The following is a 21,938-nucleotide window of genomic DNA, read 5'->3' on the forward strand; positions in this document are numbered from 1 at the left end:
TGGGAATCTGTAGATCTTAGATTAGAGCATGAAACAGTGAAAAATAAAATTATCGCAATATTATTACGATAAGCATTGTGTAAAACAAATTTATTTTAAAAGTTTAGCCGAGAAATAGTAACTTTAACTCCTATATTTGATATTTTCAATGCAATAGATCGTAATAAAGAAATACGACCAGCTTAATTTTTTTTTCTAATATGTAAATGCAAAACATTTTCTTCTAGATTTTCACTAATGAAAAATCGAAACCGTTCAGATTCAACTCGATGTTTAATTTTACATAGACAATGAGTGTAAAATTATTTCAGTAGAAAAATACATTTTGATGTGGCAATCCAATTAATCTCAGGGGTAATCAAAACGCGATCGATCCGCTTTAGGCCAAGTATTCCGAACACAAAGAATTAATCTGAGTTAAAAAGTCCATTTGGCACATTTATTATTCTATTTCAAGCCTCGTCGGTCAAACCCCATTATGTAAATTCCCCGTCAGGCTTACCATCTATAATTTGATCTAACAGTTTGATTTGTCGAGAAAATCAATGTATAGTAAACATTCCATTGTAACAGGATGAAGACAATTGATTTTTAAAAGGAACAAATCAATAGATACAAAATCGATCTTGAAGGGGGAACAATTAACTGTTTAAGTAGATCAATTTCAATGCGAAAAAAAATTATTTGACAAAACTGACACCTGATGTGAAAAAATCTTATTTTTATGAGCAGTCGATCTTAATTTACGAAGACTTTACTCATTTACCGTTTTTAATTACAACTTCAGTCGGAAAAAAACTATTTTTTGTAAAAAAAATACACAAGTAACTAGAATTACGCAAAGAAAACTGTTTGATAAATGGAATCGAATTGGGAAGTGACAAAATTGAATATTGAATTGAAAATAATATTCAATTTAAAACTTTAAATGTTTAATAAAAAAAAAATTCTCTCCTAAACCGATTTAATAAAACAAAAATAACACTATTTATCAACAGTTCTTTAGTACAAAATATCGTTGTTGTTATACGTTTGCCGAAACTAAAGCTCAGAACTGCTTGGAAATTACTTTTACTCTTGAAAATGGGTAAAAATAATCATTATCCAATAAGACTGCAAAATTTCTGGGATTACTTGTTCACTGATTTTTCTTTCAAATCAAATGAACGTATAAGCTGAAGACATTCATAAAAAATAACGGTTCCGGAAAAAAATAAAATAGAAAAAAGAACAATCAAAGCTGATATTCGAATTGGAAAAGTAACATGAATAACACGGATAAAATTTATCATTGTTCACGGGCTTGAATTTGAATTTATTGAATTGGAGCGTAGAATGCACCATAAAAAACCACACAACCAACTGAGCCGAATCGATCGTTGTCTACACCAGAAAAAAATTATTATCATCCAAATATAAGCTTGCGAATAAATTTCACTAGATTTGAAAACCAATGGAGTTCTTTCTCGCAAATAAAAAACAAGCTTGCGACAATGAAGAAATTTTACTATATAAAGAGTGCAAAAAAAACTGCACAAAAATTTGTTCCGTAAATGCTAAAACAAAAACATGATGCCTTTATTCTAAGCGGATTTCGGTGAGAGGCGTGAGCAGCTTAATACGTGACATCGGTGAATCCGAAGTAAGCAGACGCCGCAAGCTCTACAACGGCTTGGAAATACGACACGAAGCAAGACTCGTGCCTCGTTACTCGTAAAATATCCCCAAGCGTTTTCCTTGAGCCGGCCGGGAAACCTTAAATGGCTCTAAATAGGCTCGAGTGCTTGCAAAGGTGCAGATGCACTTTTGCATAAGAGGATTGCGATACCCGAGATACAGCAATAAGTGGCAGCGCGGCTTATCGTCTTAAATCGGTGCAGAGACTTAACCGGAATTCATCACGAAATCGAACGAAATAAAACAAATGACAACAGCAATAATCGTTAATAATGCTTCTCGGAAACTGAAAAAGATACAAAGTTACCGGAAAAATTTAATGGCCTAATTTAACGATAAGTCATCGTAAATCACGGAAACTATTGAGCGATCATCCTAATGTAACGGGTCGAAATATAGCTGATTTTTGCTACTGTTTTTTTATTTATAGATTATTAAAATACGCTGATCAGTGTGTGTGTGTGTTTTTTTTTATGTTCTTCGTGAGTGCTTCGATTTGACATTAAAAAAATCAGACAGATTAGCGTATTTTAATTCGCAGAAAAAAACTTACCAAATTAACTATTTTTTGGTCCGTTACACTAGGATTATCCATTATTTATTTGAATGTTTGAAGCAGTTTTATAATTAGTTCAAATTTATTACGATCTGTGGTTTTTTATCTTCAATATTCGAGGTAGGTTCGATTGTTGTCCCCAAACCGTTGATCTTTTTTTGCAAACCTAACCTGAATTAAAAAATACTAAAATAAATGGAATAAACGTAAAATCACAATGATGTAAAAGAAAAAAACTGGTCAAGTCGAAACACGTTAATTTGGCGAACTCTTCTGTGTCAGTCCATTGAAATTTACAGTAATTCTAGATTTTACTTGTTACATTTCCACGATGAAGCAGCAAAATACAGTGGCTCTGTTACGTTCAGGAAGAACGCTGCGTAAGTTTACAAGCCTTTACAGAAAAAAAGTTGATAGAGAGAATATGAAAGAAAAAATCGTACCGCAAACATGGAAAAAAAAATAGTGCATGAAATTACGTTGGAAAAATCTCACAGAAATGTGAATTAGTCAGCTATTGTATTCAAACTTGTTTTAGAAAACGGTTCGTAGAAAAAAACGCAAACCACAGAAACGTTTGAGCTTTAAAATCCGCGGTAAAAAACGCCGATTGTTATCTCGACTGTTGTTCAAGAGATGCAATCTGGGCAATTTAGTTCAAAAACATTAAAAGCTACCAGGAAAGAAGTAACTTCGGTTAATAAGTGAAGCGTCATACCTGTGTGTGTGCAATAATAATGATAATAACCATAGATATACTGCGATTGCGCAAGAATTTTTGTATCTCCAGGCTCGCACGTTCTTGTATGATTTACACTTGTGTACATACACACCGGGTCGTTTAAAGAAAATGCTTTCCACGGATAATTCTATCCAGGGTAAATCCACGTACATTTATGAAATACAACAGTACATTTGATCGAAATCCACCTGCATTTTGGTAACTGAGAGTAAATTTCACCGAACGGCTTTTGTCCGATTGCTTACGATCATCTGTCGACTCGTCACTCTCTCCGATCGTCAACTTTCACGGACAAATGTCGATCGATAATATGTAAGCTGAATTGCATAAATGCAGGCGGAGTTTGTAAAGTTTACAGCGAATTGCATACATGCAGGCGGATTTCTGTAAGACGTACACTAAATTGCATACACGCAGGCGTATTTTCTTCATGTTAAATTGTAGATAAGATATATCGACAAAATAGCTATGTAAGCATGTTATATACATGCAAAATAACGCACATATGTATGCGAATTCATATGAAGTACCAAACGAAGAGTCAGAGCGACGACTACAGCTGATGGTAGCTCGATCAATACAAGGCGTTGCGGCATGGAACGCTAATATCACGTGGCTGGCTGGCCCATTCTCACTTGCTCATTGCCTCATTACGGTAGGTTCGTTAAGTCTACTCAATGCGTTGCCCATCATTATTTCGCCCTTGATTGATAATCAAGTACTAAATAATCGAAGAGGTTCAATGATACACCGAACTCTGAATTACTAATTTTCAATGCTAAATTACCTCTCCACTACGACATCAAGTTTTTGGTCAGGAGTTTTCTTCAAGCTAATGTCAACACTTGCAATTTCAATATGGCGGCCATTGATCACACGCTTGCGATTTTGCTCAGGCCGTAATATTGTTTCCAAGTGCTGTTGCTCACTGAGAGCCATTCTGCGCCATTTAAATTCATGGCGAAAAACCTTCAATTATGTTCTGAAATTTTTGAGTTCAGCAGCGTTAATTTGCTCATGATTAACTCTGGAAAGAAAAAATCATCAAATGAATCAAAATAAACCCTGCACTTTGTACTCAATATAACGTCATTCAAGTATGTGGCTTTAGTCTGATCTTGCCTAACAATTTATTTTTCTACTTCGTACACCAAAATGGTATCGACATGTTTGATTTTTTTCTTTCTTTTATTGCATAAAAATCAGTCGCTACTAATAATGATAGGTTAAAATAAATATTCGCGTATCGAGATAAGTGTTAAAAATAATTAAGCCTCACATCTATTTACAGTACGATTAATTGATTACTGCAAAGAAAGCCGGATGATAAATAACAATTTTCACAGCAGTCACGTCATCCTTGATTTTTTTTTTCAACAAGAAAAGCTCAACATTTTCTTGTTTTCTTTGCTATCACAGGAAAGTCATTCTCTACAAATTCCATGATATGATCTTCTTCCTTACTACTTCGGTTGCCATCAACAACGTTGCATATAATCACACATTACTAAAGAAATTTATTCATAACATCGAAAGTTAATTTTTAACGACTAGTATGAGGTCATTTCAGAAATGGATCGAGCCGCTCTAATTCATCAATACCGAACAAAAAACATGATTCTGACGTCAAACAAATTGTAGAGAAAAATGTTTGACAATTGGACCCTCCTGGATTCGAATTTACACAATGACTTGCATTTCTTTTCCTTTCAATGCGGTGTCGTTAGATTCAAGAAACTGACTCTTCGAAGTGAGGAAAAATGTGTATAAGGTATACAGTCTACGGTTAGGCAAAGTCCTAGTTCAGTCGGACATGTCTTACCGCAAAGTTACTAAGGAAGCTCGCATTTAAGCACACCAAGACAATAGAGCTTGGTCGCTAATCGAGTGGCTTACAGAGTAACGCGGTAAAATTTGGCTGGAATTAGTTACCTCAGCTTTCGCGTACATACAGTCGGAATAGAGGTAGGTAAATATTGCGCAAATCGCGTTGCAAGCTGGGTAAACAGTAGCGTACCAAATTGCGCCGTATTAGATTTCCAGGTTACGGCTACCTAATTTAATAATGCTTACAAAGTTATCGAAAATATACATCGTACATAATGAGCTTAAATTGTATACGTATATCGTCGAAAAAGTAGAAAACAGCTTGAAAGAAGGAAGAGGTTCGAAAGAGGAAAATTTCCGTACGAGTCAAACGGCGTTCCCATGCAAGCCTACAACGCCCAGCAGAGAGACACGTGGAGACCGGAATCAAGACGCCAGACATCTCGACGCCACCTAACGCGGCAACTCTTCGATCCTTGTACATTTTGCTTCCCCTTTCATCCCCTTTCTAACCCATTCAATCATGAATAAAATTCAAGTGTCCAATTTCGATTGTTTACACTAAAGAGAAAAACTTATTCATGGAGACGTGATTTCATTAAGCAATATTTAATTATAACACCGTTCACCCTAGTCAGACCAATTTGTTGAAGGAAATGCATCTATGTAATTCCATTTGGTAAGATATTATTCTCGAGTTAAACTGAATGATTACGAACAAAAGACCTTTTTAATGATTCTTGTTTCTGTTTTGCTTTGTATTTTTTTTTTTTTTTTTGGAATTTACTGAAATATTTAATCACACCGTAGTTGGTATTATGGACATAACAATTAATGAAAGTATTAGCGAGTAAAATTCTCAGACTGACACGTCAATAAACGGGGTAGACTGTGATGGAAAAGTCGAGAACCTTTTCGCGGTTTTCGTTACTATTCTATGTGATATTTTGGATGTCATTTTTTTGTGGCTATTACAAGAAGTAAGCTGCTTATAAAATGTGAAAATGGACTGTTGAATTTTGAAAATAAATATGCTGTAGCCTACAATCAGTTTTGCGAATCGAATAAAATTCTTTTCAGGCATGGTTTTCTGTTTTTTCTTTTTTTCTTCTTCAATTTTATTGAATTTATACTCAACAACTACTATTGCTTTATGGATTGTAAAACAAATTTTATTACAGCACTACTGAATATTACCACAATTTGTAATGAATATTCATACATGCACACGTTTTTCGTGATTTTATCTGAATTATAAACAGTTTGAACTTACTTTTGCACAATTACTGCTAATCAACTCCATGCTAAGGTTGCAACGGTGGTCAGAATTCTTTTAGCCAAAGAATTTTTCCTCCTACCTTACGTCAAATTCAATTTCCATGTGGATTTATTTTTATTTATAAAAACGAAAAAAAATAAGGATCCGTTCCGTGCAGAAGTAATTGGCGCGTTTTTACCATTCCCCGACTCAAACTCGTGCTGCTCGTATTTTCCCTTAAAATATCGATGTGGTGTACGAAACCCGTGACGAGGGTCAAAGGTTGTCACGTTGTGGCCTACTTTCTGTCCTCCTAACAAAGGGCCAGGTCGGTGCTTGGTAAATAAATCTATTTATACACGTACAGCTATATACGATATGTGATGTGAAGGTATAGACCATTTTCTTCGTAACCCAATCTTAATACTATAAGGTGCTTCGATCGTTCCTTTTATTTACGTCACCGAATCACCAGCGTCCTTTCAAGTCAATACACGTGTACAATACATGCATACATACGTTGCATTATGTATATTATATGTATTTCGTTTTTTTTTCCTTCTCCTCATTTCTTCCTCGTTAAACGCAGACAGGGGTAACAATAACACGTAACTTTATCCTTGAGGCAAAAATAAAAACGAGGACACTGTGATTGTGTGTGGGAAAAAGATTTTTACTACCGTCAACTTTTCAATCGATTTCACGTGTGCACGTGGTTTTTTTTTAAATATTTCCTAGTCATTTCTTTAACATATTTAGAGAAATTTTATACAATACCTAAACTAACCACTGAAACGTGGGTAGTTTTTTTTCTTATGCACACAAAAATTTTGCTATTGTAAGGGATTGGTATTTCACTTCTACATTCAATTACTTTGAAGAGAATTTTTGTTAATTTCGAAAATTGTTCTTCCCTTTACTTCTATCAGCAACATATTTCCTTCTTAAATAATTCATTTTGATTTGCAAAAAATCCTAAAAATCCATCGGTACACCAAAAGAAACATTGAATAAAATTTGTTGAAACCGGATAGTAAATTGAAAGACCTAGAATTAAAGTGCCGGTTAAGGATTATACGTACTAAAAAAAATTCACGTGTTATTTATCAAGTTTCAATAAACCATAGAATGACGACAGGTAAAGAAAAAATCCTACGAATATCTCTCGAAGCTGGAGTGAAATACCGTTACTGCAGAATCTCTCGCAATGCAGAATTTCTTGATTTCATTTATTTTTTTTTCTCCTTCTTGCAGAGTGGCAAGCAAAATTGATTTTATCTTGTTACAAACTTGTTACAGAGAGACTGAAAAGGTTTGCTCCATGTTGCCGCTTCATATCCCCAAATCCTCCGAATCGTTTTAGGGGGAAAGAATGGATAAGGGAAAATTGTTTCTTCAAGAAGTTATTTCCTCATGTCAGTACAAGACGTGTCCCCGTATAAATTGCGTTACGCAAATAGCTTATACACGAATTGTCAAAAGTATACTAGTCCTGAATCTTGATTTTTATGACCACGATGACTTTTTTGATGTCTTGATCTAAAAAATGCTTGCGACCCAGGATCAGCCGATCATCAAAAATTTTTATAAACAAAAAACAAACTTCCGAGACAAAAAATTCGAAAACTTCAAGCGATGCTCATCAAATAAAATCGGTAATTAGAAAAATATTCGCAGTCCAGAGAAAAATGACAAAACTGTGAATTTTAACTGTAAAGTTGATGAAAGATATCCGATTTGTGCGATCGTTGTAATTTAAAGATTACAAGGTTCTGATGTAGATAAAAATAGATTATCGCTATCGAATATTATACTCAGACGATTTATAAAGAATTCATTCACTGTTCTTGTCGATTAAGGTCACTCGTCCTGTATTGTCTTGTAACTGTGAAAATAATTTGATTTTACTGATCGATAAATTGATGACAAGACTTTATTTAACTGAGAAAAATGTATCAAACTAAAAACAAAAAATAGATTCAATCTTGCTATAACCAAAAAACACCGTATGTACAACCATAATCACACGAAACAGTTACCAGTGTCACATTTTATTGGAATTTAGAAAATACTTGAATCGTTGTAAATAAAATTTCTCTTAGTGCAGGATTCATATAAAATTTATTCCTGTATCACCCAAGCTTTTTTACGGTCAGATTTACCTACATTATTTTCTATGACACTATTTGATCCTTTGTTTCAACAGTTTTTCGACCGAACGTCCCATACATCCTTCAACAAACGCGGGAGAAAATATAGCTGAATTTCCTACTTTGGCGACTGGTGCACTTTTGTTGCTCACTTTACTACGATTTTTCTAAACATGCAGAATCTCGTCGAGATAAATTGAACCGTTGATCTGGTAACTCGGAGCACTTCGCCCGTAACTTCAATAAAAAACTACGCCAGTTCCTCATTTTGCCGGAGAAGTATTACATCCAGCACAATTTATTTTCTTCCACGGAGATTGAAGCCAATCAATCTTCACCATACTTTTTTTCATATCATATAATTGCAACAGGGAATAATATTAGGGAGGAGATATATCTTCCCGGTTACAAAAGTGGACCACAATTCAGACAAAAGTTTGTAGTTCCAATTGTGCTGTTCGCAGCGCTGGTATCGTTTGTTTCACTGCGCCTGGTGGCTGGCAACACCGGCAACGCTAATAGAACGTCAAGCTTCTGCGCGCGCAGATGCGCACGCATATTTCCGATGCAACAAACGAAACCAGCGCTGCGAGTGGCGTTATCGGTACTACAAACTTTTTACGCAAATCTGTACCACTTTTGCCATCCGACATAGTAGGGAAATATATATCTCCTCCTAATATTACTTCATGGATTACAATTACCCTCTAGTATGGGACTCGTTCTGTGAGCGCAAGAAAAAGAAGGTGGGGACCGCGTTTTTGATATGCGAGACGCCAAATAGAGGGGTATGTATGTCTAACCGACGACGAGCCACTGCCCTTTCAGCCTGTTCCTCTTACACCTATATTAGATTTTCAAGGCACGTCTCAGCCCTCTTCAGGGGGTATAGGAATCTTCGGTCGAGCCTCGCGAGCTTGAGTCCTAGAAACTAGGCCGAGGGTAAAGAGTAAAGCCAGATGAAGAGATGGGGAGAACGAAGTGAGGAATAAAAAGAATCATTGGCATATAATATGAACCGAAAGATGAAATAAATTTCTTTCAAATGGAAGAAGAGGAAGTAAAAAGAATCCTTAATATTCACATAAAAAGAATCCTTAATATTCACAGATATACGAACAATGCTCGACCCCCTAGTTGAAAAATATGTGTATCATATTTGTTCAATTTTAAAATGTTGCTCAAAATTCCCGAAGTAAAAAAATCACTTGTCAGTCTGCAGGTTTATGTCCAGCATAGACCACAAACAATGAGAAAAACTTCATTTATATTAGTAATTAGGAAATTGTATCCTACTTCAAATGAGTGTCGTTATACTCGAGGATTCAAATATGGTTTCATAACTACAGAAATGATGGGATTACAGTTATCAATAATACATTTCCTGGTTAGACCCAGAGAAACATGTACTGGACGTACATATGGGAATTATAAGTCCCAATACTACTCATGACCAAGATTAAAATGGGTTTACATGAATCTAATAAGTTTACGTTTCCCAGCACATGAATTATTCATGCAACATCGTATTATTCGTAACATAGAATTGAGTGTAAAATTTACGATTAGATACTACTGCACACTGCATAGTAAATATTGTGGCTGTACAGGTAGACTATTTATCCGTGAATCATATGGTGCCGCAGAGTATGACAGCCTTGTATGCGCGCTAACAGACGACTTAAAGGAAGGTTGAGAACGTCACAAGCTTGCAGCTTACACCCTCGCCAATCATGGTCCGAGACCATCTATTATAAAAGCCCGGGGTATGTTCGCATAAATATTAATATATTTCATGCAAGTAAAGCGTTACTTCATCAACTTAATACCACGAAAACATTCTTCAAATAAAATCGTTTATTCATTATAAGTAGGATGGAATATTTAGTTTTCTTTGTGGCAAAAAGAAAAATATATTCACTCAATTTAACAGAACAAATTTCAACCGCATCAATTTTTTCTCAGAATAGTAGAGCATTTTTGATGGGTGTATTGCAATTTTAAATCAATTCGTTCAGTTCTGTACATATTCCAGTGAAATGAGACTTATGGATTAATTTATTGTCGCATCGACGACAAATTATCACAATCGTAGCAAAAAAATGTAGTACGAGTGATCGTAATAAGAAAAAAAAAAAACACTGGATTTTCTGGCTTCAGTAATAAAACTTGACCGGAATTATTTTTTAACCAGAGCTATATTTTTTGGTTAATGTAAAAAATGGAAACAGTTGAAGACTGTACAACAATCGTGACTAGTGTGAAACTTCCTCCGAAGGTTAGAATAATCTCTGGCAATGGTTCGGAAGGCAGGCAAAGACCATAGATATGTACGGGAAAAGCTCTTAAAACTTGAAAATCAACCGCGCATGCGCGTGTTTTTTCGGCTGTTCGTGCAGGCTGGCCATCCCGAGTTTTCAGCTGTCAAACTGTTTCTAGCGGCGATGTAGTTGATACGAATTTTCGAGGTTGGAATCTTAAATAATTGAGGTAGTGACTTGGAAAGGTTTGGGAAGCATTTTTCATTGGCTCGGAAAGTTGATTGTTCAAATAACGGTCTGAATTTAATGCTTCTGCTCTTTGAAAATTCAAACGTACACATTTTGCGTACGTTGGCCGGCCTGTATCACGGACAAGAATAATATCGCTGCGAGAAAATTTCACCGACCAATGAGATTCAATTATTTGGCGCATGCGCAGTTAATTTTCGAGTTTCAAGAGATTGTTCCGGTATAATACAGAGTAAGCATTCCTATATAAGCGTAATAATTCTCTCGTCAGCTCTGTCATTTTCCCATGGAGCAAGGGCCACGATCCCTATGGTGTACACTTACGCAACGGCTGATATTCCAGGTTTACTACGGCCAACGTAGAAATACCGGGTTTAAAAATGCGTGTAAATCCGTTATATCCGGTGTAATGCGCCATTTACACGCATTTTTAAATCTGATATTACTACGTCGGCAATAATAAAACTGGAATAACAGCGCCGTGTAAACGTACTCTATGGAATAGGTTGGCAGGCGTGGCACCCTCTCGATGGGAAGGGCGACAGAGATCACGGGAGAATTATTATTTTCTGTCCTTCAGAAAACTGCTTCAAAGCCGTTCGCGGGACGCTCACTCTATTTTGTATATCTCTACGGCAAACACTCGTATGAAACTCGGGGCTGACTCAAGATCGACCGACTTTTATGTGCCATCTAAACTCGAGCGCACACCACTCAATATCCAGCTGAGTGAAAGAGCGATCTATTCTTGTGCCTGTTATATATCCACCGAATAAATTATATTATACTCCGGGATGAGCTGACTAAAAATTGAAAGTTTTACTACCGCGATTTATGACGTTACGTTGATTCAGGAGAATGCAGAAATTCCGAATATTCCTGACTCGCAGTTTAAGCAAAGGATTTTTCGATTTTACGATTCGAAGATTTCATATTATGATTTTGACACCGTTGACTGCTGGGTGAAAAAGTAATTGAACTTGGGTTTCTGAAGGTTTTCAAACTGGGTGAATCCGGTTTTGAAATTCATATTTTCAAAATGCAATGCATCGAATATAATAAAGCGAACCAAAATCCAAAATTTTTTAAATATGATTTCTGCTTTTGAATCAGTAACCTCGAAAACCACGAGATATTAATTTTTATAGATATCTTTCCTTTTTTTGAATTTCGACCCGTCATATTAATTCTATGATTTTAGATTTTGAATATCTGGTATCAAATTCAAATTCAGCGTCTTTTAAAATTCAAAAATTCCTGACCAATATCTCTCAAACTCTTCTTTTGACCCAAGAGTGACGCGAAAATGTCATTATCACAAACCTAAGTCAATCACCATTTTTGTCACAAATTCTTTCTTAATTTTCAATTCTTTCATTTTTTTCCCTCTTCAATATAAAGATACATTTATTCAGAATCGATTTAACGATAGAAAAAGATGTTACACTATTTTGAAATTTATCAAAAATCCCAACAACGACTTGTTACAATTTTACTGAGCATAACGGGCTTTCGCAAGAGATTCAAACCATCATCCAAGTGACCGTAAAACGAACCGCACAAGTTATACATATATCTCATTACCTATATTTCATTTGTTTATTTTACTTCGTCAAAATGTGTGGGCAAAATTGCAATTCGAACAAAATGGAATGAAGAATGTGTTTTATAATCTATGCACGCCGCACATGTGCAGCATGAAATGAAATTTCAGGAAAATTACGAGTCGACGGAGGTAGATTTCCACGGTGTGCGACATTTAACGTTCCACCATGTAATATACCTATATGTATATGTATACGAAGGCACAACTTTTAATACGACTGGTAAAATACAAATTTATGATTAAAGTTTCACGCGTTCATCCGCCCTGATTTAACTGTTAACTGACTCGCGCACCAGTATATTATGGTACATATGTACGCTGTGCTCATGTAGTATATACCGTATGTAAAAGTATATCCAGCGGTAGCTCGAGGGGAGCGGTGAAGAGCGAAGAAAGGAGAGGGTCTTGTACATATTTGATAAACGCGAGCACAGAGTCTCAATTATAGGCCTGAATCCACTTTCGGCTAATATTTTCCAGTTAATTCTCCACAGCGGCGAAATGCGCACGCATGCGAGGAGAACGGGAGGAAATGGCAGGATATGACAGAAGAGAAAGGTGAAAGACAAAATCGCGGTTGCGAAAAATCCTTCGCTTAACGATCGACTCTGAAATGCGGGAAAAAGTGGGTGAAAATATCCCTTGGGTGTTTACTTGCTGTGTTAAGATATAAGTAGATGATGATATTATTAAATGAGCAATTTCATTCGAACAAAAATCACAAAATTATTCAACTCGTGAATTAAAATTTGATTTTGGATAATGCTAGGCCTGCGAATATAATTTTACCGTATTTTTAACGAGATACTTTTAATATTGGAGTATTTCCTGGTCTTGTTATACAAAATTTTAAATTTCACTGAAATTTGAACAATCAAAGATGACTTTGTGTGTAGAGAACTTCAGAGTTTTTGAAACATTAGCCAACAAACTTTGAATACCGTAAATTTTGAATCTGTAGTCAACTTTGAGATAAATTTTGGAAAGCAATCAGAACATTTGGAATTATTCGGTCAAGATCCGCAATATTTAATGAAAATTCATAACACATTATCTTGGCAATTTTCATGACTTGGAAAACTTTTGCAAATTTAAAAAGTAGTTGGAAAACTCTGAGAAGATTTCAGCTCGCAATCTGTTTGTTTCAGAAAATGTAGGAAGTTCAAGAAAACCTCATAATGGACAGAATTGAATATTACAAAGAATTAAGAAATTTGCAACGTAAAGGACCCCGCAGGAACCCTTATGGAAACTGGCTTTCAGTGAAACTCTTTGAAACCACCTGATTCTAGTAGCCTATTGCCAGTAGATCAAAAGTGCCTGAAGGCACTATGCCCCAAAAACTCAGGTTTTCAATGTATACATCGTTGAAGTGTACTCTTTTTAGTGCGCGCTCGAATGTTAATATGTACAACAGAGCCAGCATGTATGATACAATACGCTACTGTAGCCACCTATCGTCGACTGAAGGAGTCATGATCCCGCGGCACATTTAAAACTACCAGCAAGCTATGTACGATTTTTGGAAAACTTTTGCTGGAAAAGGAACATGTGCTTGGATCAAGGGCCTTTCGGAGGACAATGGTGTGAATTGAAAATAGTTCCAGCTGGAAAAGATATGGGGCAGTCGTGGGCACGATTATGAGAACTGGTTTAGGGAATCTGTTGAATTGCTTCTTTGCTATTCACGATCTTTGTATGGGATGAAAACATTCATTACTCTGCACACCAAGGACGTGATCCTAGAAAATGGTAGGAACCTGAGTTTTTGGGGCATAGTGCCATCAGGCACTTTTGATCTACTGGCAATAGGCTACTAGAATCAGGTGGTTTCAAAGAGTTTCACTGAAAGCCAGTTTCCATAAGGGTTCCTGCGGGGTCCTTTAATGACGTAACCTTTAGAAAATATACAAAATTTGGGATGTATCTCCACATGAAGCAAAATTTACCTTTTTAAAGAATTTGGGAACAGAATTCGCTACTTTTAAAAACTACCACGTTTGAGAACGACATTTAAAACTCATAAAAAAAAAAAGTAGGAATCTCTTCGGATATTATTATTTCATTCAGCGACAATTAGATAACCAATTTGTTCAGGCTTAGCTGTGATAAAACTTCGAACCAGGATTAGACATGGTTGCTGCGTTTAAGTACACGATGACGATGATAATGATAATAATAAATGTAGTACATAGGGTGGATTACCTTAGCGTTAGGGGTGTGACTGGCTGCAGCGTAGGAGGCAGGATGCCGATAATAATATCTGTAAAATTCTCTAACTTCTGGAGCAGTAGTTTGACTGCATCATCACCTCTCGGACGTTTTGCAACAGCAGCTCTTCACTGTTGCTGATTACGCAACTTGGTTTATTGTTATTATTATTGGTGTTGTTGTTATATTGTACTTAGTTTATTATGACACTGTTGCTGTGAAAACTCTATTAATAATTTATCCCCGTGTTATAATAATCACACTTCACGATTTCACCATTCACGATCTTCACTGTGGTGGAATGTATGCATCTTACTATTCTTTAATCTGAAACAGATAATATATAGAAAGATCGTTAGACAATTGAAGTACACTGATTAATTTATTAAAGAATTGACGCAGATTTGTATCTACATTTCAATTTTTCGATATCAAACCGTCATTTATTCATGAAGCTATGCGTTTTTGACATTTGTCATTATTTTGCAACCTTCAATACGGAAGTGAGGAAAATAGAACTAGAGTTATATATATATGTATATGTATTCTGTAATATTGATTTTTATATGAAATTATTAAACATCACTTAATTTAATAATAAGTAAAATTATCCAAAACCGAAGCAATTGATACGGAAAAATATGTTGGATTGTTTTTTAAGCCTTGCACATACTTATCACGGCCCGTTGTATCAAGTTTCCGAGATTTGACGCATTTGCTCTTTTTATTTAAAAAGAAAAAAGGGAACGTGATAATATTCATGAAAAAACATAACAGAGCAGTACAAGGATATTTAAGCATCTCCTAATCGTACTGAAAATATAATGTGCGATATATAGTCAGGTCAAAAAATTGTTGAAAAGAAAATGTAACAAGACGAACGCAATGGTTGAAAAGTTTTACTGAATCTAATCAGTTACCTTTGACTATAAAAACATCTTCGTAATACATGAAAATATCTGAAAAGAATAAACGATTTTCAACTATTCAGGGGATCAATACAGCGACTTGTTGTAGGTGAAAAACCGGTAAAATAATGTGACATTCCGTCGTTTCTTGGTAACAAGATATCAACAATTAAGAATCAACGTTTCAAAATATTTCTCTAAATCACGGAGACATATTTTTATTTCATTTATGAATTAGATCCAACTCGAATGCCTTTGGTTACACTTGTTAAGACCTGCCGTTGTCCTACATTTATCTTGACAAGCATTCGGCCTTGACTGTATATCCTGTAAGTCCATTAGCCGCATCAACATGATGGCGGCGCGTTGATCGAAGAATAATTCCAGCGTCCCCGAAGCGATTCAAAGCGATTCCGACCGCAGGGCAATTTGTTTTCAGTACAGGGTGCGAGAAGGAGGGGGAAGGGCGGAAGGGTGAGTTGGGGCGGAATCTCCGGTCGCTATAATTTCTGTCCCGCTACAAGAGAGGGGGTGAGGGGTCGTAGCTACGTGTGTTCAAAGAACAACATTATGCCGCGCACATGGTGGGGTTGGGTTCGATTAGGTTCCGCTGGGTTGATTCAAATAAGGTTGGGTTGGGTCCGATTAAGGGTGGTTGCGCGTCAGGTTGAGCTCGGATAGGTTAGGTTGACTTGAGTTGGGTTAGGTTAGATTAGGCCGCACTGAGGGCGCAGGGCGAGTTGCGTAGTCGCAGGCGTGACCTTGACCCGCTGCCCTCCTTCGTATTCACCATCTACATAACCTCGCCACCCTGCGCGCGTCGGTGATAGACCTTCGTGTCCATGAGATGAGCGGCCGTTTCACGTCGGCGTACTTCGATAATGCTTCGAATGTACCGTGCGTGCATGTTTGCCTCTGTGTAAGGTGGTACCACCTTCCCCGCAACTGACGCATCTCTCAACTCCGCAGAAAATATCACGGCTATGTATAGTTTACAGGTTAGGAAACTCTGGCGGCGCATCTCTTACAGTCTCCAGCTACGCTTCCTCAATCAGCCGCTAGTCGCGCGGTGCTACGATCTTATTGGTAGTTGAGTAGTCTACTTGCAATGAAATATGTTCTAAGAATGTGACCGAAACACGTGTATTAATAGGGAAATCCTGCCTCGTAGAGAGAGGGCTTAAAGTTGGTATCTGAAAAAATTGGGGAATTTTTTTTTTTCAAAATTTCTTGGAAGCGATTTGAGACGTCATATATACATACATATACATATATACATATTAGACCTGTCCTTAAGAAGGGCAAAATCGAACTTTAATGGTCTTACCCCCCAAATTGGTTCGAAATAATTCAAAAAAAATGTCCGAGTTTTTAAAAAATTTTCCCGCCACATTTACCCACGCCTAGGAAGCCTCACTTTTTCCCATAAGAAAAGCATCGGTTTTTCGGGATGTTTAATCGTTGTTTTACCGTTGCCGTAATTGTCAGCTAAAAAATCGCAAATTCTCAGAAAATGTTGACAGTTATGTTACCTTTTTGTCCAATTTTTTGGAATTCGATACAAGCATTTTTGGGCTAGATCGATCGACTTTTTCCGCGTTTTTCGCAACATACAGAGAATAAAGATGAATTTCTGAGGACTGCATGATCTGTTATCATACATATATATATATATATATATATATAGGATTTGACAGAAAATGGCGCAACCATTCAGGAATAAGTATTAGTCTGGGCGCCACTAGTGTGACATACACGAGGGCTGGCTTTACTTTTATCTCGCAGCAACGAAACGCGTCCGACTCACCGCTTCATTCGGGCTTCGCTTTCAGACTGACTGCGCCACGGAGACTAGAGTACAGGAGTTCAATCTCTGTATTGAAGATGTGTCCGCGAAATCATGAGAAATAAGGGTTCCGCTACAGCGGCGCTGTCGTCACTCTGGACCGATAGCTATATGTATATTAAATATAATAGTCTCCATGATACCGCACATATTTACGTTTATTCTAATTATTATAATTTTGGTCACTATATCACTGTATCACTATACTTATAGGATCAGAACGTCCGGAGCGACGTTGTTGATAAAACCATGCACTATTAAATCTCGGAGTTTCGCGTACGCCTTTTCTGCCTCTCCGTCTTAGAGATTGGACTCCTGTACTCTAGTCTCCATGGACTGCGCGCTACTGCGCCGCCCGAGCAGCCTCGCTCGGCGCGTGAATTCGCCGCCGCGCATGCGCAGTACGGACGCTCGCGATCCGCTACTTCCAGGCGCGAGTACGGTGCAGCAGCGCCTCGCTCGTGAGGGCGCTTCTGCAGAAAGATACCGAAACTGCCTTTCCACCTCGCAGACTTATCCCTCGTAGGCTTCTACGGACGTTTGGTCCGCTTGGTGTTTCTAAGTCACTTGTCCGCATTACAGAGCCCGTGGGTCGGTGCGAGTCGAGGAAAACGCCTTGTTATACTCCCTCATCCTAGTTTCTCGACTTCCTTACGCCTGAGACTTACTTGCCAAGGCTCGAACGATCTTGCCGGGGTTCATTTGATGGTTGAGTCCCTTACCATAAGTCGACGACTCCTACGAACTCAATTCTCGCTTCTGAGACGCAATGAAAGGGAGGGTTATACTGAGTTTGATAGCTTAATGATCAATGAGAGCAAGTGTATTGCATAGTAAATGAAAAATCAATTTTGTTTTGGAATACAAACCAAATTGCTGGATCGTCGATTGGCGACAACTAGTGAGAGCAGGTTGAGAAACAATGTAACATGGCGGAGTAAAGTGTTTTACTCTATTGATTTACGCGCATGTTCACTGTCTACCAAATCCAACCGCCACACGTCCAGCGGACAATTTGTAAAGCATGACCGACAGGACATAAGGGATTCACCTATACTACCAGAGTTTCGCAGCCTGGTCGTCGAAAATATTCACCTCTTCCAAGTACCCTTTCCAAGTCTCATCTGAAAGGCTTATCGCAATGTCGTAGCATTTTCAGACCCCTCTCACCAGCCCTTTATAGCCTTTTCTCTGGTGTCGCGCGCTGTGTGTGTTTGTATGAGTGTATTCTGTACATTTCGAACATTTTATCCGAATGAAACCCTCGAAAATAACTACCGATTGGTTCGAGTCTGCGAACGCTTCAGGATTTCATTTTGCACATACAGGTTTCTTTTACACGCCAAAACATTTAAATGCTGTGTTTGCGAAAGTAGAAGTCAGCTGCGGAAGTGATTATACCCGGAAATCGAAAAGACGAAAGCACGCTGCGTCGCTTGGAACGTCCCGTTTCAAAAAAGATTCACGGTTTATCTGTATCGCGTGTCTAACGACATAAGATCGTTTGCACTATTATACGACCATGTACCATTCGTATAGGTAAAGAGGCTTTTTTTCGTTTATATGTACGCGAAGAACATGAAAACACGTTTAAAAACGCTGAAATTGAAACATGGATCAATTAACGGTAAAAGGTCGCAAGTACTGTCGGTTATGCCCTTTCATCACGAACTTTGTGAAAAATAATCGCGTTCACTAACGGTGCAAGGTTGCATGTGCCCACATAGGACCTTATACAGTTACGTTCGATATCATGTTTTGAGAAAATATATATAATTCAGAAAGTCAGCGGTTTAAAAGAATTTTACCGAAACCGATAAATCTTGATGCTTTGAAGGGTTTTGCACCAAAAAAACAAAAACGGCGAATGTGACCTTCAACCATTTATAAATATGATGAATAAAAATATATTTTGATGCTGGTAGGTCGTTTCGACCAAATGTAAGGCCTTTTACCTTTGTTTAGTTCTTCGGATAATTTTAGTGTAGATATGCGTTTTGGATGCTTTTGTAGCGAATGTCACGAAAAAAAAATTACCAGCCCTTTCACCACGAAATTTGTCTTTTTGGCGGATACCTCCTGATACCATTAGATACGCAATATCACCCGTACACTAATTTTTATGAATTTGTGTCAAATAAATAGATTTTACTTGAATGTATTAATCCATCAAACGATTCACTCAACAAAAACGAATAAGCTTTATTCAATTCAATTCAAATTTATTCTAACCTGATCTATTGATGTTCCAAATAATTTAACTATCTTACATAGGTCCATATACAATTGGAATTTATTTCTTCCAAGCAAATTCGGAAAAATTCTTATTTGAGTGTATTGTTCCAAATTTCAACACTCGATACCTTCTCGTAAAAAAAAAAAGACTATACGATCTGCGTTGTAATTTTCCTCATGAACCACTTTATGAACATGTTTGTCCATATAGTTATGGAACAAATATTTGCATAAGAAAACATTTTTCGTTCTAGGAATTTGACCTGTAAGTTATACATGTTCTCTGTCATGACGTAGCGTCAAATGGCGAATGTTCGTGATTACGTAGATGCAATACAATTAAAACTGCCTGCTTTTTTTGTTTCTGCTGTAATTTTTCGTTCACAATCTCATCGAATAATCAAATGTAGGTACGTGATAATCGAATCATTACGCTCCTACACGGGGGGTGCACGAGTAATTTACGACGTAAGAGGAACTTCATGGTTTGGATATCTCCACTACAATCACCGACAAGCATCAAATACACAGACCGATTAGAAGTCTAGAATATTACGGATTACAGCGTTGAGACATTTCTCCGTTAATAACGTCGCAAGTACGTGCCGCGACACTTGAGTTTGTCATGAATGTACCTTGGCCCCTGATTCTCTCCGTGTCATAATTAGCAGGTAATTTTCCACTTCATGGTTGATATGCGATCCGAGAATTGGATTGACAAAAAAAATAGAAAAATAATAATAAGTCGTAACGTGACAAGTATTCAAATATACGCGCGGACAGTTAATTGGGGAAGTAGATTCAAAATTATACGATTAACGCGATAATTGGCAAGTAAGTGAAGGATACGCGAAGAAGAATCCGAAATACCAATTTCTCGTTAACGGCGTAATAGTTTATCTTTCAAACTCTGTTTAATCTGACGCGAAAGAAACTTCGAGTCTTAATTCGGAGGCAATCATTTTACTGCAGTAAAATACACTCTTCAACCGTATGATGAAGTCACGCCGTCGACTTTACAAAAGAAAATAAACTCTTGAAATTTGTCGAGTGATCAGTGTCGCACACGGTCTAAATCAAGAGAAAAAAAAATACATATATACGTGTATATGAAACGATTTTTGAAATCGGGCGTGGGAAATGAATAAAGTTTCACCATTTTAGAAATGAAAGCTCAAGCAAAGCACCGTTTCACGCTTCGCAAACGTAACTATAGCCAAAAAGTGATACCGACTAGGTAGTCTAGTCCCAATCCCAGTAAACTTATTGCAGAGAACCCGTCTGCGGTTTACTAATTTTGTACCAACAGGATGTGAAGAGGCCGGTAGTTAGCGAGTGTAAACTCTGCAGAAGCCCCATTTCATCGTTCTCATGTTTACTCATCTGTAGGCCATTTCTCAGGCCTCGGGGACAGTCCTCGAAAAATGAGTCCAGGCGCAGAGACTCCGCAAAACTTTTAAGTATATATGGCAACATTGACGAGACCATTCTGAACCGAGAGCTGTAGTTCTGATTTTAATGTGGGTATGCTCATTTGATACGAAATTTCTTCATGGAACTGATTTTGGAAAACATCTCAAAAGAAAATTGATCAGAGGAAATATGAAATGAGTAAAATACCGTAGACTTCATTTAATCGTTTTTGACTATTTTGTATCGGTAAACGAGAAAATTATGTAGACAGTGAACATTATACTTAAATATCGGTGATGAATCTGAAGGTTATCGTAGCAAGGAACAGAGAGAGTTTAATTACGGTAACATGAATCGTACAAGCAATGAAGCGTGTCTCAAGATTAGCTTTAAAGTTTTGTTAAGATAACCCTGCAAAAAACGAAACTAAACTCGATGTTTTGAATTCAAATTGGCGATATTTCAGCCATGATAACAGCGCCATCTAAACGTGGATAAAGTTACCTATTGGTCAAGACTTGGAATGATTTCATAATTTTCAAAACGCGACGTTGCTTCGACGAAACCAGAAAAATTAAATCATATCATTTTTACTCAACTAACATTATTTAAATATGATTTGAAGTCACTGATTCAGTTCATTCCCAGAGAACGGTACGACTTTATTTATAAATTAAATTCCTGCCCATGACTTTGAATCAATTTTAAGGCTAATCATTCTTGCATTCATCCAGAAACATATTACATTTAATTTCGTTGAGAGAAAATGAAATATTATTTTCTATCGGATATCATTTATTTTGGTTAATAGAGAATACTGAATTTATACATTCGTTCTTTTGCGTTATTACTCGTTCCATGTAATTATTCTTGGGCTCGCTTCGTTTTCAAAAATACCAAAAATCGAACAATGATTAGATAAAATCAGACAACTCCTTCGCATGGAATTCTAAAACAATTTAGTACCCACATTAATTCCGTAAAATAACATTTCCTCAA

The 21,938-nt window shown here is 36.9% G+C and overlaps 1 protein-coding gene across 13 annotated transcripts in view; it reads right to left on the bottom strand.

The window, feature by feature from the left end:
- Positions 1 to 21,938, bottom strand: part of LOC124181014 (glutamate-gated chloride channel) — a 101,672-nt gene that overhangs the window by 57,354 nt on the left and 22,380 nt on the right. For 12 of the 13 annotated variants that reach the window (XM_046567106.1, XM_046567105.1, XM_046567104.1 and 9 more), the window contains exon 2: positions 14,532 to 14,864. The gene's annotated coding sequence lies outside the window, so the exon portion shown is untranslated. Of the gene's footprint in view, positions 1 to 14,531; positions 14,865 to 17,252; positions 17,399 to 17,498; positions 17,627 to 21,938 lie in introns of those variants that run through there. The other variant, XM_046567095.1, reaches the window with a different exon arrangement.

Source organism: Neodiprion fabricii, chromosome 4 (assembly GCF_021155785.1).
Source record: "Neodiprion fabricii isolate iyNeoFabr1 chromosome 4, iyNeoFabr1.1, whole genome shotgun sequence".
NCBI lineage: Eukaryota > Metazoa > Arthropoda > Insecta > Hymenoptera > Diprionidae > Neodiprion > Neodiprion fabricii.